This window comes from Numida meleagris, chromosome 5 (genome assembly GCF_002078875.1).
Source record: "Numida meleagris isolate 19003 breed g44 Domestic line chromosome 5, NumMel1.0, whole genome shotgun sequence".
Taxonomy (NCBI): Eukaryota; Metazoa; Chordata; class Aves; order Galliformes; family Numididae; genus Numida; species Numida meleagris.
Genome location: NC_034413.1, coordinates 68,680,027 through 68,707,636, shown reverse-complemented (window position 1 = coordinate 68,707,636; position 27,610 = coordinate 68,680,027). Strand labels below are relative to the sequence as shown.

General features: G+C 40.2%; 1 long non-coding RNA gene across 3 annotated transcripts; it reads left to right on the top strand.

Moving 5' to 3' along the window:
• LOC110400115 lies at positions 4,944-24,998 on the top strand. Of its 3 annotated transcripts, XR_002439646.1 has the most exons (4): positions 4,944-5,012; positions 5,113-5,191; positions 22,198-22,299; positions 23,526-24,998. It is a non-coding gene; the product is annotated as an uncharacterized LOC110400115 (long non-coding RNA). The 3 variants fall into 3 exon arrangements; XR_002439645.1 differs by lacking the exon at positions 4,944-5,012 and having other exon boundaries at positions 5,026-5,191; XR_002439647.1 differs by lacking the exons at positions 4,944-5,012; positions 22,198-22,299 and having other exon boundaries at positions 5,026-5,191.

The following is a 27,610-nucleotide window of genomic DNA, read 5'->3' as shown; positions in this document are numbered from 1 at the left end:
TTAGTCACTTTAACCTTCCTTTTCATTTTAATGGCTAAGGGCAGGAAATAAGATAGTGATACTTGGTCATGCTGGCCAAAATGGGACAGTCCACCTACACCAGTCGTGAGGGACAGAACTCAGATTTGGTACCTCCATGGAAACTGATAGGAAATTGGTTCTCATTCTTAACCTTCTGTTAAATAGGAAGCATTCAGTTTCCATTGCATTGCCTCTTCCCAGAAGAGCAGGAAAGGCTGGTGGGCCGGGTTGGGATGAAACCAAAAGGTTGGACCAGGCCAGACAGATTTTCAAATGCATGTATTTAAACACAACCATTTTTGCAGTTTGTATGAAAATAACAGCTATGTATATATTTAATTGAAACATGTACCTGCACACAAACACATACGTGTCAATAAGTGGCTAGATTAGAATACAAAGACCTGACCTGAAATCATTTTCCAAGATTACATAGATCGCTGATGTACAGTCAAATGAAAAGGATACTCAGGTCTTAAAAATTAATTATTGAATGAAACCAACTTTTATAAAACAAATTTAAGATATTTTAAAAAGTTTATTATCCATCTAGTAGGAGTTTGTTTTTTGTTTTGTTTTGTTTTGTTTTGCTAAGGACTAGATAATTCTTAATATTTTTAATTTTCTGCGTTAATAACTCAAACCATAACTCTTAATATGTTGATAACTCCAACTATGGAGCACCGCTTCCTTGCTAAGGTGTTTTTTACCTCAAGATAGGCAAGGCTTCTCTACTGCTGGAGTGCTGTGATCTGGCTTACACACAATATTAGGTATCTGTAGTATTTCCAGATGCTTAATTCAGATTGACTTCAGCAGGAGCTATGAAGCTCGCTGCCTTGTGGGACCTATGGTGTAATTTAATATGTATAGAAAGGCAACAATGCTATTTACCTGTCTCAGTGAAATCTGAAGTTTGTGGATAAAACTAAACTTTGAATTGTCTTTAGAAATATTTCTGACACTTTTCAAGTTTTTTTTTGCGGGGAAAACGTCTTCTGTTGCTGCACTTTCTGTTGAGGGATGTGTAAGGAATTACCTCTACTGCAGGAGCATCATGAAGAGCTGACCTGAGTATTGCGCTATGATAGTTTTTGTTTGAAATCATTTTTAATGATAATCTGGATGATTCTACACGTGATTAGAAATGAAGTATCGCAGTTTCCCCTAATACAAATGGAGGGAGATCCTAAATGCAAGGCAACCTCTGCCTGTTTTGCACAAGGGTGCATTTTCCTACAGTAATTTGCACTTTCTGCACTTTCCTGTGGTAATTCCCATTACATAAGGGCTGTAGAAGGAGAAAAAACACATTATCCAGGAAGTGAGTATTACACAGTTTGTTGTTAGGAACTTTACTGTCAGTTATGTGAAATTGCCTTAGTTCTCCTTATTTTTTTGCATCACCACATTAAGCAAAACCAGCACTTAAACACATTCTCATCCACTGAAATGACACATGCTTACTAGAAACGAATTGCTGCACAATACAAAAAGTGAGAAAACAAATATTAAAACATCTCCTGTATTTGGCCTCTCATATAACAGTAGAAGTGCAGTAAGTCACTGCTATTCTACAATACTAAAAATAACATTTTTAATAGATTAGTTATCTGCTGATGTCTAATTTCTTCTCAAATAGTGAATAACCAAGGAAATTTTTCATTTGTAATGCAATTTAATTCTGAATTTTAGTTTTGATTGTAGTGGAGGTTAACTTTGATGTTTTCAAAATGAATTATTTCAAAGACCGTTTATTCAGCTAATTTTGAAGGCAAAAACACACAGAAACTTTTATCCCAGTTGGTAAGCAGCTATCCCTTAGTTTTATTCAAGTTTTCACATAAAAATGTCAGTCGGGAATAAAACTGACAAATATATTCAATCAAAGATGGAATATTTTTTCCTCTTAAGTTGCAAATGGCTTCATTAAAATAAAAGCACCACCTTAGGGATTGCATAAAGCAGAATATTGGTACCTAAATGGTATTTATGACTTGGCTAAATGTAAAGTGAATTAAAATTTAAAGGATTATAGTCAGGTAGGCCACAGACATTCATAGAGGAATGTCCATTAGGAAGATGAAAGAACCTGCTGTCCCCAGCGACAGCAGGATGTCGGTTCGCAGTCAGGCGTACCTACGCATTCAGTGGCACCATAAATGAGCGCATCGTGGCCGAGCCCCAAGGTACTCATGTGATGCTTCCTTCAGGCAAAGGAAACAAAGGCCTCCTGTAAACATCTATCCTTGTGTATGCATCTCCCTATGTATGTATTTGTGTGCGTATAAATGTATATTACAGCACAGTTAGGACGCTGCAGATGATGGGGAACGGCACAGTTAAGGATGTAAAATATAGCCTGAGCACTGTGGTTTTGCCAGGAGCTTGCAGGATCCACTGCAAACTCTACTGTTTCCAGGTCTTAATACAGTGCTGGTGCTGCATTTTAAGGAACTCAAAAGACAGGGAGAGACAAGGAAGTCTGCCATGGCACACACGGCACTGTGGACCTGAAGGAGATGGGGTGCTTTTGGGTTGTGTAACGCGTTTGCTCGCAGCTATGGTATGGGTCGCGGTCCTGCATTTCCCGACTTCTTGCCTTTAAGAAGAATGAAATAATTTGCTCGGTTCCTTTGATTTGTTGAATGGAGTTCTTGCCTCAGTGGTCAATGTTTTACACCGCAGTCAGCAGATGATTGACAGGAGTTCTTGGAAGACTTGTTTTCTTCCCATCGTTTTGGTTTCTTCATGGAATAGCCATTGTTCAAGTTATTGCGCGGTGGGGAGCTGGTCAGGAAATAGCTGCTCATTACTCAAAGTGTTTGCGACCAAACAATAAAATATTCTTCAAGATGTGTGCTTCTAATTTACAAATGCATTTCAGTGAAAACCAAGATTTCCAGTTAGAGTTTTAAAAGTATTGAAAAACATATTCAGTCATCTTTAATCGAATGCCATCGTATGACACCTATCTATGCACTCCTCTGGCCATCTTACCGGGGCGTTTTGCTTCAGGCATTGGTCTTGTTTATCTGAAAAACCACTTACATCCTAGAATCAGTCAAATAATCAGCCCTGATATTGATTCACCCAGCATCAGCCCCTTGAATATAGTATACTCAGGATCTTGACAATTATTTGTGTTGAGAAATAGATATCGTGCAATTCGCTGCTTTTTAAAAAGATGTGGCAAATTTGCATAGCATTAATTTACATAATTTTATTTATTTCCTATTGCTTCTTCCCAGCTACTCCCTATTGTAATGTGGTTCCTGGCCCTGTACGTTGCCTTCTCTGCTGCAAGTTCCCAAGGCTTGCACACACACCAGTGTGTAATTTGCACAACCGTTTGTGTCACCTCGCACTGTGGCCTTGTATGTTTAACTTAGCATATTATAATACTGCAAAGCTTTAAATCCAAAGCAATGTGAGATGGGATATATCTATTTATTAGAATATTAGCATTTCGAACATGACATGTTATACAATGCTTCGAACCACATGGTGGATATTCCTTTATTTAAATAGTACCTTCGAGTCTGAGTATCTCCTTTCCAATTTGGACAGATTAGCTAAGTGGTTAAGTGGTGTCCTTTTATTATCCATCTGCTCTGTGCCTTACTAGTATCTTTGATAAATAGGTGAATAGCAGGATGTTTTTTTCAATGTATGTCTCTTTACAGCTGTGTTGTTATTTATGTTTATATATGGTTCATTTGCCACTTTTTAGAAAATTTCAGAAAGTCTTTTAGGGGAAAAAAAAAAAGATGAATACTAAAAAGTAAGCAAGAAATAGTAAAAAATAGTAATAGTAAAAAGTAAGCTTGCTCTGTAGAGCAAGCTAGCAGAAGTTCCAGATTAATGTTTTAAGAATTTTTTCCTGTCGTTCTACAATTCTGGGAGTTCTTGGAGAGTTTCCAGTGGGTAAAAGCAGATTCGTCACCAAACAGCAGAACTTTTTCAAGGCAGGTGATTCAGCATGGTTACTGAACACTGTATATTAGGAGTAAATGAGTGTAAGGAAAAGGAAGAGAATCAAAGCCGCTTTATTTACCATGATAAGTTTTATAACACTGTACTTTTTTGACAGTTTTCACTTGGTTTGAAGGAAGATAACCATAGAACTGTTGCAGAAATTTCAGTATAATACACTATGTAAAAATAGCGTATATGAGAAATACGTCTTTAATCTGAGGTGCAAAAATATAATGAAACCGGATGCTTTTAACTGTGCTAATTGCGCTTTGCCGTTGTGGGGATCTGACTCATAAAAGTACCAGACTGACACCATCCGAAATCACACAAAAAAGCAAACAGCACATTTGGAATTAGCTTTTGAAAAGGTTAAAATTTCCTAAGGAAAGGAAAGCCCACATATCCTGGGGAGGGATACGCAGAGTACTCTTGGAGCAGAGAGCTCTTAAAACTCGTCTTAAAGGTTGAGCTGGGATATCAAAGACTTAAAGACATGGAGAATGTACATTATATGATGCTGGGTAAAATGTGGGTAACCCTTGGTTTAGGAAAGCTATACCAGAAATGCAGTCGATGATATAGTTGTGCTACAAGAAGATTGTACGAAGACATGGGTGAAAATTGGTATTATTTGTGTGAAGGAGTTCATTATGGGGAGTTTGTTGTTAGAAGAGTGAATCACTGAAGCTTTTGGCTTCTTCTTTTTTTTTAATTAAAAAAAAGTATTCTTTCTTTTAAGTAGCTCAGTGTTAGTAGAAAACAATGAGAAAACTATAGAATGTGATAATATGTTGTACTGTGCTTTCCAACTGCTGTAATTGTAGTCCTCTCAAGCTGTATAGACACCTGAAGGACACTTGCTGATTGCTAACAGAATTAAAACTGTGTTTGGTAAAGCCTGGAGCTCAACACTGAGTAATTCAGATGGAGTAGCTCTGGCTGGGGGGTGGGTTTGGGTTGGGTGGAGCTCAGCTGAGGGAGTGATTAGTAATGAGCAGCACCTGGGGCTGGAGGTAGGCAGTCACCTCCCACAGTTCCCTCTGCCTGGCCCCGAGGGAGGAGGCTGGATGATCTTTCTGGATGGCTGTAAAGCTCTCCTGTATATTACTGCAGCACCCACAGTGCTTGGATGGGGTTCTGCAGAGTCACCATCAGTTCCTGTGCATCACTTGCAGCAATGTGGTCCATCAAGGTAAGTGCATTGTGGATTTTCTTTTTTGGCTCTTTGATGCTTTTGGCCTATGATGCAGATTTCAGTGTGTTTTTTGTTGGTTTGGGGTTTTTTTTGGTCTGTGATCTGGTGGATTTATATCAAGTTTTGATAATAAAAGAGAGATGAGACTGTGTTCTGGCCTTGTATCAGAGTTTTGTGGTGGCTTTGTCTTGGTGTCTTTTTTGTTGTTGTGATTCTCGGGCTTTAAATTTGGCAAAATCAGGTCTTCTTGGAGAAAAAGGGGCGGCAGTTGTAAGTGGAGAGAATGTACAATAGCTGTGGAAGGCAGAAATAATAGCTCAGTGTAAGCCTGAGTCCTGTTCCTTGTCTCTAGGCTTGGTTTTGGCCTAGTAAGTGACATCCTGAGTTGTAGCAAATTCTGTGCATGTCTCTAAGATGTTCTCAGGAAGTTTCTTTTGCATCACTTTTTAGTCTGTCTTCCTGGGTCACCCCTCCATCTTGCTGTGCGACCCTGGGACCTCCTTGTCCCTAATGGCTGGCTGGCTGCTCCCAAGTGCTTTCTAGGGGTTTCTCCATGATGTTTTTCCTTTTAGAGGAACATTCATTAATTGTGGGCTGAAGTTTGCCAACTGAGATGTTGAAGTGTCAAAGAATCAGTGAATCCAATGAAAAGTGATATCACAGGTATTCTTGTGGTTCTTAATGGAGGTGTAAATGTGCATTTAAATGAAGAGCTGGAAAAACTGGTCTCTGTAGCAAGATTAGGTTTGTTTGCCTTGGACTAGAATAAATGCTGCTTTTCCAAGAATTGGTCTGCTTGTTCTTGTTTTCTTGTGGTAGACTGCTTCAGTGTGGATCAGTATATTAATGTACACCTTATGTGGTTCTGCTTGATATGACGTAAGTGATAATGTAATGATGAATCAAATGTAGGCATGAATTTGCACAGTTTGCGATGGCTGTGAGTTTAAATGTATTAGTGTTTGTTACTGCTAATCATTTAAAAGAAAAAGACATTAAAATGGCTTCTGAAAGAAAAGCCAATCTGAAAATTGTTTTAAAATTGTAGTTTAACAGTGAAATGTGTGTTGCCTAGATTAGATTTCATCAACAGCAAACAGAACAAGCTCTGTGCTGTGACAGAGGCAGGGAAGCTGCAACAGTATAGAAGATGTGATGCTTGATAGCAGGAGCAATGACTTTTGGGTCAGGGTGTTACTGTTTTCCTGAACATGATGCAGTGTCTGCTCATAGTAGAAACTAATGGTTACAGAAAGCATCAGCAGGCTATGAGAGCTCTAAACAACTGGCTTAACTTTCAGTACGGACTGCTTTTGTGCCCCTGCCAGAATAAATGGGCTTTTTTGGAAGGGTTCAACTAGTCCTGGTGCAACCCAGGTAGTAAGTCTGAGTACCTGAAACAGGGAGCGTGTGATGTTAAGTCTTTGGATTGCTGAGCTCTGACTGGGGAGGGAGGCACAGGGTAGTGAGAACTGTAAAGGGTTTCGCAATGTAAACTTCTTGCATTCAAGTGGGCAAGCATGTGAACCTGTGAAATTCTGTGGTCAGTCCCTGTAATTGACATCAGCTGCTCTGTGTGGTGGTAAGAGATGCACCTGGGCTGCTACTGCAGAATAACCAGCTAACCTGTGCTGCCTTTGGTTCCAGTTGGTGTGGTGACCTGCTGGGCTGGCTGAAGACCAGGTCTTTTGTTCTGGACTTCAGGATGCTGAAGGTCTGTGGCAGATCTGTTCTGTTGTGCAGAGGGCCTGTGCGTGTGCCTGGGGAGAGTAAAGGTTGATCTTCCCAGTTGGGGAGTTGCTACACTGTGCTGAATTTGAAAGAAAACTGATTGCAGCAGCTGTGAATGTGGAAATAATTAAAAGAAATGATTTATACCTGCCCAAGTTCGTTCTTAGGTATAGGACAGTCAGTGGAGTTCACTGAGAATCTTGGTGGTTGCTTGTCCATGCTACAGTATGAGTAATCTATTTATCACAGCAGCATGTTTCTGGTCCTTCTTGTAAGTATCCTGGACAAAATGTGCCAGCTAAACTGTGCCCAGCAAGAATGGGGGAAGAAGGAAAGAGGAAGGAAAAAAGAAAAACCCTCGAAACCTGACCTGACTGTTATGGGAGATGATTATTATAATTCTCCGCTTGCAAATTTCCCATTTGTGTTCGGCAGCTTCCCACAGTCTCTCACTGTCACATTCATTCAAAAGCCAGAATGGCATTGATGGCGTTCAGCGTGTTGGCTCGTTCTTCCCAGTTCTGCCTGGAGACTGGGTGTACAGTATGTAACGGAAACCTTCCACCGAAGTTCTGCCCTCCCAGTCATCCCTTTTTCAATTGAAAACTCCTCTTAGACTTTCCTCATCCTCCTTTTGTCCTCAGTCAAATGTGTTTTGAAAACAAAACAAAACACTTGAAACGGCACTTCTGGAGCTTCCCCCTTGCTAAGCTATTCCTCCTTCAGATTATTATTATTTTTTTAAAAGGCGAGGCAGCTCAGAAATCCCCTTTTGAAGCTCCCTTCACCTATTTATCTTTAAAGCAATGCAAAGTGTGGCTATAAAATCTTTATGAATTAATTCGTTTTGTTTGCAGCTGGTTATCATCCAGCTCTGGAATATTCATGTTACTTTTCAGGGAGCACTGTGCCATTTTCTAGATGTTATGGCCTTTTAGTAAAGAATTACCGCCACTATTACAGCAACTACAAGGAAATACACTCCCACTCAGGGCTGTGATAAGATGCCTCACATCCTCCTCCTTGCGATGGCTTCCTTAGTATCCCACATCTCCAGTGGAGGCATGTTTGCAGCGATGATAACAATTTTCAAAAAGAAACTAGTGAAATGTGCACTTTTTTTTTTCAAGGATTGTGATTTCCTCCCAACAAAACTGTCACTGAAGCTAGTAACCACATTTAGTAGAAATGATTAGAGATGTGTGACAAATTTACAGCATAATGCACAGCAAAACTGGAAACATTTTTCTTTTCATCAGCTATATGAAAAGCAAGGGGGGGGGTTGGAACATGTTTTTTCTCTCCCTTTCTGCCTGACAGAATACTCTGAATTTTAAGATGTGGGAGTATAACTTCTGAATAATGTTTCTGTTAAAGTATTAGCCAATTTTTTAATAGAGAAAGCACATTCTCGATGGTAATCAGATGTCAGTGGCCACTGGCTAGCATCATTAATCAACAGGGATGAGAGATCTTGGCTTATAATAACAAAGAGGTGGAAACAAATACTGCTGGTTTGGGGTTGTTTTTTTTTTTTTAACAATTATTTGTGAGTAAGAATTCTTGAATAAGAGAGAAAATGTTTGCTCCCACAGGGACAGGTTGAATTTAAGAATAAAAATGCAGACAGATAAATCTAGAAATGTGTAAAGGTTTAGATTTGGGCAGTAAGTCACTGAGTTGTTAACTGTTCAGGCCAACTTGAAATGTATTAAAGGAAAATAAGTATATGGGTGTATATCTATGTCACACGTTAGATTTAGTCAGCTCAAGGCGTACTGAAAATACTATCCTTTGTCTCCTTGCTTCTGATCTTCCTCAAAAAAAAACAAAAAAACCTTAATTCTTCCAGCTCAGTAGCTGTTGTTACCCAGGTAATCAGAAGGGATCGGTGTTTTAGCCTTGGTACCATCTTCTGCTCTTGTGTGTTGTTGAAGGTGGAAAAGTAAATGAAAGATTTCACACTTCTCGTTTTTCATTCTGTGCAGTCCTATTCACTTATGAAAAATAAAAAATGAGTTTGGAAATAGATACGAGATGCAGCTCTCTCGTTTAGAAACGTTCAGCCCGTGACCTGGCCAAACTCGCTGTGCACCTTGAGTACAGTAAAACAGCATGATGTATGGCATAAGGTGCTTCTGGAGCCTCCGGTAGGTGCATCCCTTCCTGTGCAGGTCTTATTCTTCAGTGACAGTAGATGGAAGTTGAGCAAAAATCTATTTGTCATTTGAATCTAGTGTGGAAGACTAGACTAAGCCTATTGAAGGCGTCGAGCATTATCTGCTTATGATGGTGGATTTGAATTATTTACACTGTCTTGTAGTGTCCACAACACTATTTTCTTCGTTAATCAAGCTGTGCGAGATGTGAGTACGTAGCTGAAATCTCAACTTGTAGCTTCATGACACGGACCTGCACGTTTTGTCTATGTAAAGGTGAGGGCTCTGTGTTCCATGAGCAGGAAGGAAATGAGAACTGTGCATAGAAAAAGGAAGCTGCTTATCTTAAAGTCCCCCCAGAAACAAAGAGCTCTGAGTTTTCTTTAGATTTTAAACCTCTCTCTAGCTGTGATTGTTATTGTCTAGTTTATGATGAAGTATAAAATGTCATTCTGTTTAGACCAAGGAGGAAAACCAAATGGCAGTAACTGTTGGATACCTAAATAGTGCTTTTAAGGGCAAGCACTGTATAGAGTAATTATTTGGCTATCACTTGCAAACTACAAGTGTTTTAAAAGAATAGTATTTTGAACTGAGATTTAAGGAAAAAAACAAACCAGATTTAATGTGGTAGATGGATAGGCTTATCTAATGTATTCAATATAAAAACCTGAGCAGAGGTAATGAAACACTGCCTTTCGTAAGGAAAGGTACATCCTATGTTTGAGTGAGGTTTCAGCAACGAAATGGAAAAAAGATTAGGAGTAAAGTGTGTACAGGCCTCCAATCTACCATGAGTTAGTATTAAAATAATGTCTGGAAGTAATTTAAATCCCATGGTAGTGTTTAGGTAGAGGAGAAGCTATAGAGTTTAAGTTCTAAGGAGCACGTTGACCTGTTGGTTGTTGGGAATGTGAAGGTGTTGAATAACTTTGGGAGCATACAACACGCAAACACAAAACTAGATGATTAAATACCACACCTTCCCTAGAGATGCAGTACTTTATTGTTTTCCAGGAAAGTCTTATCAAGAGAAAAACAATTATGTTTTAATTCTCATGTTTATTCTTTAATATTTGTTGAGAAACTTTGTATCATAGTGATGCAAGATGCTATTGTGACTTAAAATCTAGGGGCAAATAGTGGAATACCATGATTACATGTTTTGCTTAAGATTTGTTTTGGATTTTTGACTAAATTTTCTTGGATTTAACTGCCATAAGGAAAGTTCTGTGCTTTTCTGTGAATTTAGGTATCTATCATACTGTGTCACTGTGCAGTTTAAGATGATAATTTAAGCTTTGATTTGAACTAGGTGGAATGTGTCTGATCACAGGTACTGCATGATTTTATTCTTGTGGATTTATGCAGGTAATGAAGAGGACACAAGAGATGATGATAAAATGAAAGAAAGATATTGGAAATACATGTACAGTAGTTCAACATTAGCCATCTTGTTGCCTTAAATACACAGATGGGTCTTCAGCATTTCTGTTCAGGACTGGAACTAAAGAAATGCCCATCTTTCCCAGAGGGTACACTAGTCATGACATACTAGCCTGACGTGACATCTTTCACGTGCTCTCATCAATACTGTTTTACTGGTGTTCAAATGCTGGTTTATTCCTGACTCGATTTCCCCTACTGAAAACTGAGATACTGTTCCTCAGCTGTTGTACTAAGTTGCTCTATTTACCAGGGAGTGTGTGTGCAGAATGATTTTTGAACCATGAATGAAAGATGCTCTAGAGTGCACAGAATTATTGCATTGTTTTTATTCATGACTTGAGCTGGGTTTTAGTTAGTTGCGTGCCTTTGTCTGCTGCGTACTGGGTTTTTATAGCAATGTCTATGTTCTCTGGGTACCTAAGCAGAGATTTTCATTTCAATAGTACATAATTCAGATGCTGGATTCATACCAAATTCACCTCCTCTGCACATTTTAACTGCATTATTAATAATAATATGGTTGATTGCTGATGCTATATATTTGTTTTCTAAAGAGCTTGTTGAGAAGCTGGGCGTGTTAATAAGGTATGGTGTGTTTCTCCTGTGTTCTCAGCAAGGCTCCTGCCTGTAGCATGCAACTGGCACTGCCCATATTCTCTTTTCACTGCTTCTAGGCAGAGTGCGCAGGCATTTTCAATTCACTAGATCATTCACAAGTTACCTCCAACCCAACCTTGTCATTGCAATTTGTCACACTTGTGGTGTATGCTTTTATGTGCTGTATTTTGCTGAAGTCTCATCGCATCAGGCCAGTGCTGCAGGGTAGTAGACAACAACGAAGATCTCAAGCATAGTTTAAAAGGTAGTGCTGTAAAGGAGAAAAATAATGGCTGCAATCACTGTTAGATATCCTGTTCCCACAGATCCTGCAGCCTTTTTGCGATTCCAAACCCCAGCTAAGTTGTATGACTCCCTTCCCCATTGCCAGTATGCCTGGCATCTTCTCAGCAAGGCAGAAACCCAGACATGGTATCTCTGGAGGGAATATGCTGGGCACTGTTTCAATGGGAATTATTTTAGAGGAGACTTTCTCTCTAATCACCTTTTGGCTTACTGATCATGGGACTTAGGATGGTGTTACGAATGAATCTCTGGCTGTGCGGTATTCACGGCTTTACCACAGAAATCTGGGCCGTCCTTGGACAAACCATCAAAGGTTGCTTTATCTCATGTTGGAAGCAATGAGGTTACGCTAATGCCAAAATTAAGAAGGTGAGAACAGAATCATTCTCATTTAGTGGGAAAATATTGGTGGTAGGTGGATGATTGGACTGGATGATCTTTTGGAAAAGACTTGGAGGTCTTTTCCAACCTTGGTGATTCTATGAAAAAGTCATAGTTTACCTTTCACATCTGTTTCCTAGGTGCTTAGAACTTGATTTTGTTCCTTAGTGTTTTTGTGCAGTCCCTGACATCAGGGTTCCTTGGTCCCAGCTACAGTTTTGGGTTCGTAGATGCTTGATAGTGATTTCTGTAGAGAGACGATGTTGCATTGTCAGGTGCCCTCCTTGAAGAGTGAAGGTTAAATTGCTTACTGCTTCCTCTCCTGATATTTCTGGTTGTATTGTCCCTAATGGAGTTAGGTAAATTTTCACTTTCGGTAAGCATGGGTTAGATCTGGCAGTGATATGTATACGTATACACCCTTATGAATTTTGGTGCAAAACTTACACAAGCCAAAAATACAAGGTAAGCTGCAACTCCAGGCCAAAGGTGAGCAGAGCTTCACTGAGCTTCTCTTTCTCATTTTCTCCTTTTGTTCACCTAGAATGTTGCTGAAGCTGTTTTCCTCAGGTAAGGCTAGTAGGAATTTACTGCAGTATATGAATGTTGCCTTGGGAGAAAGAGATAGAGATGCTGCCTCACCAAGGTGCGTGGAGGGCATCGTGGAGGAGTGTGGAGCTCCTCTGCCCTTCTCCTTGTTCTCTCTTCAGGTCAGTGCTGGTAGTTGGTGAAGCTTTTGGCAGAGGCTTGTGTCCTGCTGGGAGAAAAATGAATGCGGGGACCTTCACGTGGGTACAGGTCCAGCACTGTTTTGTTAGCAGATGGCACAAGTGTAGTGATATTTCCCAATCTCAACCTGTGGAGGGCAGCATTAATCCTAACCCCGGATCACCCAGCGTACACACAAACTACCAGACAGGCAATGAGTCTGGGGAATGCTGTAGGATCTATTGAAGATGAGACCATGTTACCCGGGGTTTTGATTAGATCCTGACAGGCAAAGGTGGAAGTATTGATGCTGTAAAGTATCGACTGTTGGTAGTGTCTCCTGTCCTCTCAAAAGGAGGAAGGGTGGTCTGAGATGCTTCATAGGCTGTGCTCGTGCTCTGCTTTAAGATGCAGTGAGGGGCTCCTCTGCTGCATTTGTTCCACCCAACCAGCGCTGTAAGTGTCTTTCCCCTTGTTTAACAGCGTTGCTATAATAAGATTAGGTCTGGACTTTTCATTGCTGCCTCTCAAGTTTCGGTTAACATGTTCTCAGATTGCAGGAAGCATATTTGAGCAGATGCCTATAAATAAGCTCCATTGCTGTCTTTTCCTTCTGAAAAACATTAAAGGATTGAAAATGACGATGCCATTGAAGTCTTGGGATCAGTTTGCCTAAGCAATGTAGGACCTCATTCCAGATAATGTTCTGAAGATGCAGTTTTCTTTTTAAGAAGACTTGGTCAACAATTGACAGGAGGAAAAGGTTAAGTAGTAATGAGAAACTACTGTAATTGCACTTTTATTGGAGACTGGTGCTGTAAGTGATTACATGCATGATCGAAAACCATACATTGGCTCCACAAATACAGCCTGACCTACCTGTATATTTTCAGTAAGAAGTGATGTCTCCTATTTCTAGGAGAAGGAAAAAAATCTGCTGTTTTAAGCTATACACAAATGATAAAAGCGAAGACATCAAAGTGTGCAGCCTTTCAACTCATGCTCAATTAGAATAAAAGTTTGGTTGCTGTTTTAAACATTTATGGCTAACTAACTGTGACAGCATCGCAGCTCTGCAAATGGGATGATTTTGGATTGACTTTTGATCTGACTGACAGTTCCTTATATACTTTGGTGTTGGTTTATAGCACACAAGTCCACATTTGAATCCACATGTGACTAATTAGGAACTGTTTATGGTCTGTATGTACACATTCACACAAGAATAAAAGCTTTTTTTTTTGACTGGAGCTGTGTTATTAATGAAAAAGTTAATTTAACAAGGTGCTTGACCTGCTATGTTTAACACATCTATAGCACAGATTAAAAAAAGAAAAAAAAATGCAGGAATGTGGTTTTAGCATAAAGAAATCTAAACTAATGTTAACGCTAAGTGTGTAAGCTGTGATAAAGATGCACTTTAAAATCCTTCCATTCTTCCATAGCTGTTACACTGAAAAGTGTCGTTCAGACTGTTTTACTGTATGTTTATGAGCATCTCAGTGAGAAACTTCATTTCAGTTTCACTCTTAGCCTATTTGATATAAGGACGTACATTTACACTGATCTCTTCATCTACCTTTATCATAAGGGCTCTTGACAACGCGAGTGCCACTATCACGTTTGTGTTGCCGAACACCTCTGGGGGTTGCGAAGAGGCTGCAAAGAGAAGTACTAAAACGAATATGAACATAATAACATTTTCGTGATAAAATAATGCTTCTGTGTCACAGAAAACGAAGCTGTCAGCATTCCTTTGTAGGCCTCTCTCAGGCTTAAGAAAGGGTCCTTGACAGTTTCAGCATTGCCTTTAAATATCTTATTGAAATGTAGATTAAGACTGTACATCTTATAATGGTTGGAAAGCCTTTTCATTTTAAGTCTTGTAGAAAAGCAAGTATTAAGTAAGTATTAACTTTAGCAGTTATATTTTAGCATTTTTCTCAGGTTGATCCCCCCAGACCTAATATTTAGATTTACTTAAAGAGGCAGTAGATTACCTGACAGTACAGTAGTATGGCATTGTGCGTTTCTCTGAGTCACCATAAAGTCAGATTAGCTCTATCTTTTATTAGTGCCATCTTTCATGTGTTTTACAAAAGCATCGTGTGTACGTTAATACTACTATCATCAGTGATGACTTCAGAAAGTCATTTTCTTGCAGATGTTGGTCTCTTGCTGCGAAATGGCCAAACTTGAAAGTACCCATAATCCCAAGTCATTTCCACATCTCATACTTGCAGATACAAGTCTCCACCAGGGCTTAAGATAATGGCTAAGCTCATAGGAATATCGTCATAAAGGTAATGACCTGGACGTGACGAGGTATTCTTGTTGCTGTTGTTTCTTATATAACCCATATTATGTATATAATGAGCTTGATTTTGCAAAGCTTAGCTGTTACAAGGATAACTTTCAGCTGCACAGATGTGATATAGTTAATTGGAAGCCAATAAATGTGCTGTTTATACACACTGACCTTTCAGAATGAGTCCCTGCTTTAAACAAGTGCAAGAAATATAGTGCTTTAATGATGGTAGATTCATGTTTGCTGAAAGTATATCAATAAATATTTGAATGTAGAAGAAAATAGTTTCGGCTCACATGAGATGGGAACAAGACAGCATGAGAAGATGATTCGTGAATGAAAAAGATGTAGTGTGAGGATGCAGTAATGACATGGGCATTTTGTGAAGTCCTATAGCAGTAGTTAAGCCTCTGAACTGCCAGCATATAAAATGCATAAGCTGTACAAAAAGTGCTGCTAGGCACTTCAGTGGTCTCTGTGAATGCTAAAGTATTCAAATACTCCAGGATATTTTTATTTTTGAATCGTGGATTATCTTTTCCAGGACTTTTAGTATGAGTTGGTTGGTGTATAAGGAAATAATTGGGTGGCTCTACAGAGGTTTAATGTGTGCTAGGCTTAATATTCAAAGCCAACTGAAATGTTTCGATTTCTCTTATTCTCTTCTATTTTCTTGTTTCTCTCTTCCTATTATTCTACTGTGGTACATAGCATTCAATGCATCGTGTCTGAAAAAAATAGGCAGTAAAATATTGATACGTTTGGTTTTACAAATAATTAATTGACTTGGAGAGGGAATAATAATCAAGAGTAGGGTATTTTACTGTTTTTAAAGCTGTTTTTAATGAGTGCTGGCCCTCTGCAAAACTTTCGGTGTTGACTAAATAATGGTAACTTGTGTAATTAGTTTGAGATGACATGGAAGAGCATCATCTCACGTGCACTTAGAAAACTGCACTCAGCCCTCTGGTAGGCATTCATACTCCGCTTTGTTTGCAGTTCTGCGCACAACAATGAGAAGAATGTTCAGCTCAGCAGGTTGTAAGGATTCATGGAAAAACTTTTCTTCTTCAGCCTCAAAAATCAAGTTAAAGTATCCATCTAAAATGGCATAATGCTGGAATAACACCAACAAAAATCTGGTTTTATATTCATAAATAGAAAAAAGAACTTTGTCCTCCAGTCTTACTCCAAGATTCAATGAAATTGAAAAGTTGAAATGAAGCTTGCTTAGAAATGTGATGTTATACTTGATTTCAAGCCAAAACCACGAAAAATAATTGACTTTCCCTTTTTTTGAATTTTTTTTTTAAGTGAACCCAAACTTAAATCACACAAAGTTCATTCAAGATGATTATAGGGATTTCCATTGATCAGATGTGAGAAATTCTTGAGAAACTCTGGAATTTCAGCAAATTATGGACAAACCTGGGCTGAGATTCGTTTGATTGTAGAATCCAGAATCAAGTAGATTTTTTTTTGTCTCAACATAGCTGATAACTCTTGTTTAATCCCAGAGAATAACACTGCTAATTTTTTTGTTATGAGTTACATACTGAACGTGGTCAAAATACGTTGCAGCCATTACAAAAATAGGGAGCTCTTTTACAGTATGTTGAAGATGTCTATTCTAAGAAACAGTTGTTCTTCTTTCTTGGTTAGAGAGAGCTTTCTAGCCCTTAATCTCTACTTTCTTTTGTTCTGGGGATCTGTTTTCTCTGAAAGCATTGTGATTGTCTTGCCTGATGTTGTGCATTTGTTTTCTGGTGAGATGGACAGTAATATCTAAGAAAACAACAGCCCCACAAACAATAAGTTGACTTTTTGTAGCTATTCAGTACTTTCCTGTGCTCTTGTGCTCCCTCTACTGACTCTGCACTGGGAATGACATACCCAACAAGTATGTAGACAAGACCAAGTGTGGCTACAGGGAGAGGAGTTAAGAGATGGCATGTCTTGGTTTGGTGTTACAGCCTTGATTGTGGCCTGGTGTATTTGGAACCCAAACTGTGGATATCTGGTGTCTAACTGGAAAGGAAGCTGAATACCTCAGTCTCTTCCACAGGGGAAGTCCATCACCAAGTTGGTATTAATAATTAACCTTGTGATCTTTGAAGAGGACGATGAATGCAGAAACTGTTGAGAGATGTGCATGTAGAGAACACCTATATCTTTGCAACTGTTGAGTCCTATCAAACTCTGGAAAATTCTTTATTGCAGTTGAAGTTTTAGTGTTAATATAGCTTTTTTTTCACTTCGATGATGGAAAACTTTAAATTTAAAAGCATATGAGGATGAAATAAGTATTAGCTAACTTGTTTAGAGCTGAGCTTCTGTCAGTCAACAAGAGTTATATAAAAGGTACTTGTAGAACAGACCAATTCAGTGAAGGCATCTCATCTGAATACAGTTCTGATATTTTCCTCAGTGTAGACAGAAGTGTGGAAGGATTCATATCTTCAATTCTGTTGAGGTGAGGCTGAGAGAGTCTAAGATGTCTTCCATCCAAATCATTCACTTCACTCGTGACTGAAAGTATTTCAGTAAGGTGAGAAATGAAGTGCATTTTCTTTCTCACTTCCTTTTTCTCTCCTGGGAGTAAGGGTACTCCCCCAGAGAGGAGATGATCAATCTGTCCTTGGACTACTGGTGGCATATCTGAACTTCCATTCACTGGCGTGACAGCTTTCTACAGATTAATAAGTTGAACAGAAAAATATATAGTTGCGTGAATTCGTAACCTGTAAGATCATGTGGAACTCCACTTTTGCTTTGCAGATCAGTTTGCTGAGATGTGTTGGTGCAGGAGGCATGTGGGTTGGATTTACTCTTCTTGATGTTACCTGTCTTATATTGTTTGTACCTGGTGATTGCCTGTAAATGTGTGAGTCACTTGGTGTATCGTTGCCTTTAACAAAGAGGGATATTAAATTCTGATATAATGGCTGATTTGAAGCATTTTGGGGCTGAATTGACCAAAAATAACTGTCTAATAAGAAGCTTCTGTCCAAGCTCACACTGCAACTTCGGAAGATTTTGTTTTCTGTCCCTCCTGTGTCCTTGACATGGAGGACCCACTGACCATCGGAAATGGCACTAGATCCTTGTTGGACAGCTGAATTAAGCTTTATATTTCTTCCTTGCAATGAAAGAAATTACACCCTAGAGGGACCTTTTTCTCTTCCTTGACTGTTGAAGACATTATGAATATGCAGCTTGAGACATAAATATATCTGGCTAGGTAAAGCAAATGTCATCACTTCTATCTGTTTTCATGTGGTCAGTGTGTTATGCTTATTTGTGCATGAGTGTTGTGCTTTTTTATTTTGAACTCAACATAAGGTGAGAAGAACGAACTTCAGCTCTTTCTGATGATTAATTTTCGTGGTTGTATTGGGTGATTCAGGCACCAAATCGTTGGTCATGATTTTTATTTCTAAATGCGCTCCAAAAATTCATGTGATGAAAATACATGTCTATGACTGACAGTAACCACAAGTTATACAATTACTGGATTTCTGTCATGCTGCCTTGATATAAGTGTTAAAATATCCCTAATGTCATACCAGAATCAAATTTTAAATATATATATGGGATATAGGAGTATTTGAAACATAGCCTCCTAAATGACTTTAACGTTAAAATGTGTTTCTTACTTGGAGATTTCAAAACATTCAGCATGCACCTTCAATTTTAGAATAGGAAATTTTTAAAGGCTGAAGCTAGGTAATGCAAATGGATTTAGAATGTGAGGTTTGTCTGGGACACAGTAGAAAAACGTGAGAGAGAAAATCTAATCTGCACTCCGGGTTTATTTTTCTAATTTAATTTCATCACAAATTTCAGTCATCCACGGTCCTGCCATATTGGGACTGGGGCTGCTTGGAGTGGTTTTTCTTCAACTAGAGGTGAACATTCACTGCAGCTGCTGTATGGATGCTGACCAGCTAGATGTGTGAATCTATCATTTGCTTAACAATATGCCAGACAAAAATCTTCCCAGTTTGCCTTTCCTTTTGCTACTTCTCTTGGGAGGTGCCGGGGTTACTTCAAATTGGAGCCAAGATTGGACACACGATTGCATCTTTAAATTACGTCTTGCTGTACATGAACTAAGAAAAACTTAAACTCCTGGTACTTCAGAATGTTCGTAGGATTTATGTATTATTGAAAGATTTAAACATTTGTGAATATTCATTTACTTTTTCAATTTTTACTGCCTAGCTTTGAGCTGAATTTAGTGATGTATTAGACCACAAAGTATTATCCAAATTTTTCTTGCTTCTGATGTGAAACAGGAGTAGTAAGCAAGATTTTAGATGGTGAGATCTTGCATACCTGGAAAACAAATTCTCCATGAAACTGAGGACTGAAATATTCAGGTTTCAAACAATTCAGCTGGGATCCCAGAATACGTGCACCAAATTATTAGTGTAATAGTAGACGGATTTGGGATATCTCAGTCTTATTTTTCAAGTGATTGTATTCTCAGTTCTGTTTTCCTTCTTCCCCCCTCAGTTCAAACTGGGATTCAGAGAGGTATCAAAAAGGAAAAGGGCAGAAATGTGTGACAGAATAATTTAGTATTGATTATTGCACTGGAATATGAATACACTTTATTAGTGCATAGGTTGAAGCAAGCTTCCTTCTCCTTAGTTAGTCGGTGAGCTTCTTCTCCTTGATATATTAGAATAAACCCATTAAAGTGTAACTGAGAAATCTGTCTTTTTTTCTTTTGGAGGAATATACGTAATTATAGTTATCAAAATAGGCTGTGATGTTCCTATGTGTTCAGGTAGATATGTTCCTTTTAATTCTTGTGTGCTTAGTTTTGCAAGTATTAATATGGAGAAAAAAGGTATACCTTACTGTTTCTTCCCTCTGTTAATAACCTTTCTGTCTCATAAATAATAATAAAAAGTGAATCATCGATAGTTTGCAGTTTCTCAGCTATAAGGTGTTGAAGAAATCAGTGTATTGCCTCAAGGGAGTAGATGAAAGAGAAAACGAGTGTGTTTCTGTTTATTTTCTTGGCTCATTGCTTTATGGATATGTGGGACCTAAAAAATAGATGGTGGTCAGAAATGAACAAACACGTTTATTAGGGTAGTTAGAAAAAGATGCTGTTTTTCTATTTGCCAAGGTCCTTCTGAGTAGCGTGTTTGGCAGCTACCAAATGACATGGCCTGCACAGAGCTGATTTTGACGAAGCCTCTGGGATGTGTTAAAAAGTAAACCAGAGCAAATCACGTACTGGAAAGCATAACTCAATCAAGGAAAAATGTATGATTAAGGGCGACATGGGCAAGGAAAGCTTTGTCAGAGCTCAGGGTAAATATTTGTATCAGTGTGAAGTGAAAGCTTCACATTGCTGATGTCAAGCAGCTGGAATTTTCATTGTTTATAAACTTTTGTTGTTACAGTTGGATTTTTGGCAGAAAAGGTAGCAAAGAGGGAACAGTTTCCCAGCAAAAAAGTTTGAATTCGATAAGGCAGTTTGAGGAGTTAGAATTATTGCATCTTTGCATTTCTGTTTTCTCACAGAAGTAGCATCGCGTGTGACCACCAGTTGCTCTGACATGCAGTTGACTTGCCCTGTCGGAGTTGTGCAAGCACAGGGCGTGTGCAAAGCAGAGAGATGCTGCAGATGACTGCTGGCCTCTCAAGAAGGCAACTAGTTACCATCAGCTCACAAGACTTAAATAGCTGCTTTAACAACCACAGCTCTGTCTTGTTCAGAGTCCATTTGTCTTCAGAGAGCGTTGCCAGTATGAGTCAAATATTTTAAAGAGGAAAATATACGACCTATTTGGGGATTGAACCCAATTCTTTGGATTCTGACCAGGAGCCTTAAGATGATAAACTAACACGCTACCTTCCCCCAACCCCAATGTACTTAAACTGCAACTACAGGCATGTGGTGTACTTTGCAAAATATTTTATTGTGCAGGTTGCTTTATTAGACTATTCCAAGGATTTGAGATCTAGCAGTTAATCTGTAGTGATTTCTTTCTTGAGGTAAGATTTTGGATTCTAGTCCTGCGTAACGTGAGTTTGGGTTGACTTTGGTGGTAGCTCCCAATACTGGGTGTATTCTGGTGAACAGCAGCTCAGCTGCTGTGGATAGAAGTTTTTGACGTTGGTGGTTCTTACAGTGCCATATGTCATCTGGGGCATGATGTCAACAGCCACTTCAGGTCTTGTCTCTAACCCTGAAGGGGGAAGTAAGGTATTGCAGAAGCAACCAGCGGGAGAAAAAGCATTGCAAGAAAAATAGTTAAAGCTCTGAGACTGGTAATTAAATTCCCAAGAAAGGAGATACTGCACTCTAAAAGAAGATGGGTTCCGTTGAAGAGCTGGCTGGGGGTGTGACTGGAAAGTGTGTGCTCCTCTGCACACGTATGTGAAGATGCTTCAATTTAAAGAGCTCTGTATTTTAGTCAAAGCAAACCAGGGGCTATCCCTGCCAATGAAAAACGGAGCTCGGCAAGAACCTAACAACATTACCCAGCTGCATTAAGAATAGAAATCAAGCCCCTGCTGGTATAATTAAGAAATCTTCACTTCCAGTCCCTGGGCTTTAGAGACCTGGATCACTCGCTAATTCCAATTTAGAGAGCTTTTTTGATAAGAGCTTTTGTAAACTAGGAAATAAGCTGAGAGTGAAAACTTTTCATTGCAAGTATTTTAGTTACGCAGTCAGCCTGTTCAGTGTTATTTAATGTTTGGTCTGTCCTGGAGGGAAATCAGATATATCAGCACTGAATTGAAGAAATACAGTGTACTCATCTTCCTAAGGGTTTTGTGGGGGGGTGGGTAGGGGGGAAGGTGGCACTCATCCACAGTCTGCTGTCTTACGTTTGGAGAAAACAGCAATTTCATTCATAAATGTGTAGCTTGGCAGTAACCTCGTGAGCCTCCTGGCTGCTTGGAGCTGTGGATAATGTAGGGGCAGAAATTCAGCCTGGGCACAGATGGATGTTTGGGTGAAATTAATATCTTTCTTTCTGCAACATGAACTCTGTAGTTGATTTTGACCTCATTTGTGTTGGTCTGGGAGCTGGCTAAGGGAGTTGCTCTGGCTGACAGTGATGGGTGGGTTCAATGTCTGACCTGTCTATCTCCAGATAGGATAGATAGATTGATATATATACACATACACACACACATATACACACATACATACATATTTTCTTCCCCTCTCTAAGTGGGAAGGAGTATGTCAGCTGTAGGAACGCTGAGAAACTTGACTGAACATCCACCTCTATTACACAGGTGGATATTGGTTTATTTTCACTGTAGCTTCTCTTTGACTCATCTCTTGTTCTTGTTTAATGTTTTTTAACATTCTTCCTTCTCACCAGGCTCTCTGCTGCAGTTTCTCTGAAACAGCATGCAAATTTGGTACTACTTCTGTGTGATTCAAACCTTGTAACCCACGCGTTCCAGGAGCTTTAAAGACACTGGTGAGATCACCCACCCACTCATTACTTATTATTTTATGCCTCGTAGTGAAACAGGTCAAGTATCTGCCTTGTAAAAGTGTGCATCAGTAACTGTTGCACTGCACAGAAGATGGAACAGCATATTCTGCTTCTAATGCTGCCATTGACATCAGGTTGCTCAATCTTTTCAACTTGCTTCCTCACCTGGGACACAATTGTTGATACCTATGATCATTTGGGAGGTGTAAATTCGTTTTGAACGAATTGAACCAAGTGAGATGATGATGCTTAGCAAAAGATCTCAAGATGGGGAACTTCTATGTGGCTTGTCTGCTGTTTTCCACACGTTGAGTGTAAAAGGATGTTTGCCTTAGGTAGCAGACCTTGACAGCACTCCATAATCTGTAGAAGGATTGTAAGCTATTGTAGTGAGGTGTTCCCTCTGTGTCTCACTGTATTCTTTCTGCTCACGTCCACCTTCTCCAGACATGGACTGAGCCCTAGTCACCCTCCATTGCTTGTAGCATTTCTATGCTTATCTATTTATTTTTGAAAGCGACAGCCATAGTAGTGGGAGATCATGGTCTGAATTTTCCTGGTCTACAGAAGTTTCTCAGTGGTGTTCCAGCTGATGTAAATCAGATTGTCCTTGCTGTCCAGGATGAGGTGTTGCTCATGAGTGTCCCTGGGGTGACGTAGGCTCGCCTCCTTTCCTCCTTCCAGGAGTTAGTATTCATTCTGATATTTTTGTCTTTCCAAACGATGTTGTGATAGGAATCCAAATATAGGAATTCCCTCCAATGGAAGAGGGTTTCTGCTTCTCAATAAACCTGGTGTTGCCACTGTCAAAAGACTGAGTATCAAAAAGAGCGCACGGCTTTAATCTGGCACGAGGTCTTCTAAGAGTCTGAGTTAGCCAATGAACACAGCGTGCAATAAATGTCTATCTTCCTTCTTTTTTGATTTTTCTGCTTGCTTTAGAGGCATGCAGCATACTTGCAGAGCTCCTTGTCTAAGTATTTTAACAAGGTGGCAGAAGATGAATGATGGTGGTATCCAGAAGATCTCTTCTAATCCCTTTGGGATTTTGGGGCACTGAGGTTTGCCTGTAGATATGTGCCACTTGTGCAATTGAATCTCCAGTGATGGTACCGGTGGAGAGGCTGCTCCCCACCCCGAGCAAAAAACCTGAGCAAGTGACCTGCTGCAGCCCAGTGTTTGCTCTCATCAACTTTTTTTTTTCTCAGGGATCATAGAAGTCTCCTCTGCAGCGGAGCTGCATGCCAGGCAGATAACCAGGGAGCTGGGCTCTGTGGGACCTGGTGAGGCTGTGAGGATGGCCTGGGCTTCATATTCTGCTGCTGTTTCCTTGGGCACGCAGCCCCCCTCTGTGTGAGCTGGTTACTCTGCCTCAAATGCATAAGGTGCATTCTGCATATACACTATTCTATGCCACCAATAACAAAGCTTGAATGTGTCTTGAGGAGTTTTATGTGAGTAAATGGAATATGGGGATGATTGCATTTGATGCTTTCAGAGACTGGCTGCTGCTTTTGCAAGTTACAACCCCAATCGTATTTGAAGCTTTTTTTTTTTCCTTCAGAATAGTAAAAATACAACTTAAGCAAACTTTTTTTTTAATGGAATGATGAAACTACTGAACTGCAGTCAAACAGCAATAAAAATGGCAAATGCTGTCAGATGATACGGAGCCGGTGCAAACGAAAGCCAGAGAGAGGCAGAATCCTCAAACTAATTCCAGGAAAGAGCAAGCTATTGGCTTTCAGAATACAGAAAGCCAGCTATCACGAAACGTACTGGGACAATGCAGTCGTTTTACCCACTTTGACGTTTACCCAAAACGTAAGTGTGTGTCTTGACTTCGCAGTGAAGATAGGAATAAAGCTGAAGTCGAGCGGCGTGGAACCAGCTCTGCAGAGGGGACTGTAGGTGGAGCTCGGCTCTGCGATTCCTCGCTGCCGCTCCACAATGAAGCGATTGTTTCCCGTCTCCGCTCATCAATTCCTCCTTCCCTCTCTGTGCTTTCTGGTCGCGTGTTCTATTTATTTTAATGTATACCTTTGTGAAAAGCCTGTCTCTGAGTGGTTAGATACCCCGTTGATATGTGGCCTTCCAGGGGGGGAGCCGGGGGAAGGAGTGCAGCTTATTCCCATGACATCCGTGGGCTTTGTAGAGCCAAAAAAACCTTCTCGGGAACACCTAATCCTTGGGCTCGCTCCAAGGACCACAATCTCTCTGCACAACTGACATGGGCCGCTTGGGACACTTGAGGGCTTTAGGTGTGTCTCTCTGAAGTCAGCCACAGCCAAGCATGAGGCAAATGTGCCCAGACCAAAGAAAATAAATTATGTGGGCTCCAATTTTCAGCAGTTATGAAGTATTAAATTACGCATTTGAAGAATTCACTCGGGGATTAACCCTTTGGAGCCCGCACTGTGCTGAGGTGGCTCCTCCCGGTGCACATCTTGCCAGCGTTTTGAAGGTGGATGGGTCATCAATCACGGGGCTGGAGTGCTAATTGAAATATGTGTTGTAATTAACTGTTAGAGCTGAAGAAGGAGAGAGGGAGCAAGGGAAAGAGACCTGGTACCTGTGTGAAAGGAGGTGTGAGGAGCAGCTCTGGCTTTGGTGCTTTGCGGGGTGTGTTCCGGGAGGGCTCTGTGTGCCACTGCAGTTTTAGGGGAAAACAAACAATTTTTTAGACTTTTTTGGAGCCACAAACGCAACTTGCAGCACATCATCAACATATGCTTTAGCACAATTAGCACGGCCCCTGTGGCTGCCTCTTCAGTCAGGTTTGGAGAAGTGGTTGCAAACCAACGCAATGTTGCTGAATTTCTTGCGAAAATCTACTGAGAAGGCATTAGCTCTTTGTAAGAGATACAAAAAGTACATCCTGCCCTGCCTCCCTCAAGTATTTCTGGTTCCCCACAACCATCTGTAGCATCAAAAATCTGGTACATTATGTTGCTGCATCTTAGTGTAAACCCCACTCTGGAAAAACAAAACCACTGATTTTTATCTGTGGATTTTTAAAGGTAGTTTCTTAAGCAAATAATTGGCTTTTGGAAACGTTAATAATAAACAAATAGGCAATTATTCAGAGGGAGGCTTTGGCCATTTTCATGTTCTCCCTTCTTATTGCACTGATTAAAATTTGGAGCCTTCCTGCAAGCCAGCCCCAAACTAAAATTTGTAATTGGCCTAGAAGCTGCTCCTTCAGTGAGTTCACTGAACCTGGTGCTTTGGTGCTATCTCCTAGCATATATATGGTTTTCCCATGCATTTAAAAAAAAAAAAAAAGAGATTAAGGATATCATCTTCAAAGTGGTGCAAAAAAGCCAGTGTCTTTTGTGAGCTTGAAGGACTGATCTGGGAGGTGCAAGCTTTGGGATTTAAATGTTGCTGTTGTTCCATGTCTTGCTTTGCCAGGGCCATGGGTGGCTGCCATGGGAGCTCTCTTGGGGAAGGGATGGGTGGTGGGGCCTGTGGGGGTGCTGGGCTGGCACGTCCCATCTGGAGCTGGAAAGGGAGTGGAAGAAGAACAAGCAAATCTTGGAGGTTGTCTCTGAGGTTTCGGGAATCGCTTTGGCCCCATCTTCAGTGACTCCTGTAGCAAGAAGAGAACTGCAGCGTCCCACACAATATCAGACCTACAACACTCCATGTCATAAATACCATGTCTTGATTGTGGAGATGACAAGTTGGCATGGTTTGTATTAGAGATGAGTGTCTCTCTGGTTTGAGAGTGCCTTTCCAAAGTTCTGTATTTCCCCTTTCCCTACCCCACTGACTTAGTAGATCTCAGGAACGAGTTGGTTTTCGATCTATATTTTTAGGAAAGCTTTCACAAAAGTGTGGGCTTGGTGTTTGAGGGGGAGGCAGTTGCAAGTTATCAGTAAGAGATACCAGGAAAAGTCAAAGGAGGTATAAACAGGATATTTTTGTATATTTTGTAAATGACCTTGCAAGTGAAGATTTCTTCTATAGTACTATCTCCAGGTCTTTAAAGTCTGCTGTATTAGAAGAGAGGGAGAACAAATTAGGAAATGTGCGTGGAGGGAGGTTGTCTCTTTAGCCACTAGACCACTGCCCAGCCAGTGGTTGCTGCAGGGCCATGGAAGTGTATGGGGTCACGCAGTGCTCTGCTGGTGGGCAGGGGCTTGTGGACGAAACATCCCTGCTGCTGCCCCTAGGTAACATCGCTGTCTTTCCTTAAACCATCAGCAATTCCAGGCTTTAAGCTAAAATGTCTTATCTGGAATACGATCCTGATGTTGTGTGAATTCACCTCTCTCTTCACTCCTCTTCTCCCTCCAGCCCTCAGGAGTACAAGCAAAGCCTGTTCTTAGGCTTAGCTCTGACTGTGTTTCCTTCTGTGGGTTTAAGTCAGGCCCTTAATGCTCCTCATGTCATTTTTGTGGTCAGTTTTTTTTCTCTTCTCGTGCTCATAAAGCTCAGAGATCTGTGATGGTGTTCACACTGAAGTCAGGTCTCTGTTTATACCCATAAGCCCTCTCAAATTGGAATTCATCCTTGAAGACCCAGAAACTGCAGGAATTTTGCCTTGTTATGCTTTATTGTAAGGTCATAAATTGCTTCCAGTAATCATAGCTTTCTATGCAATGGTGTTGTAGCTGGTGTTTTTGTTGTTTTTTCCAGGTAGCAATTGGGTGAGGAGGTTTTCGTTTGTTTTTCTCACTCGACTCTTTATTGATACGTGACATCTTGTTGACATCAAAAAAAAAGTGACAGTAGAGAAATAGTTGCTTTTAGGATCAAACCGAAAGCATTTCTGGCTTGTCTGAAAATCAGAGGTTTTGCCTGCTCAAGAGAAAAGAGGATTTGGAAAGTGTGGAATAGAGCTATACGCAAGGGCTTTAGTGTGGATTAGAGCACCAAAGCATTTTGGCACGTTTGGGTCTGGGCCAGTGCATCACTGAGATGAGGCCACATGAAAAACCTGGATCTAGCTTCAGTTCCCAACACCCCTGGATTGATGCTTGGGTCGCTGGGTTGGTTCCAACTCTAGGGGAAGCTGGTTTTCTTGTGTTCTGGTTGTGAATACCTTGAACATATGAATTTTCTAGCATACGTATTTAAGACACTCGGTTGATTTTTCTGAAGCTTTCCTGTGCTCTGCATTTGAACCCAGTCAAGCTCTCTTGTAGAATTGAGAGTCAAGTGGAAAGTGAGAAAGCTGGATTGTAATCAGAGAAACCCCATGAATGTATGAACTGGGAGGTAAGGGGTAAGGTGCCTCCTGTGACTTATTAGATCCAAAACAGCACTGAGGATATTTGCTCTCCTG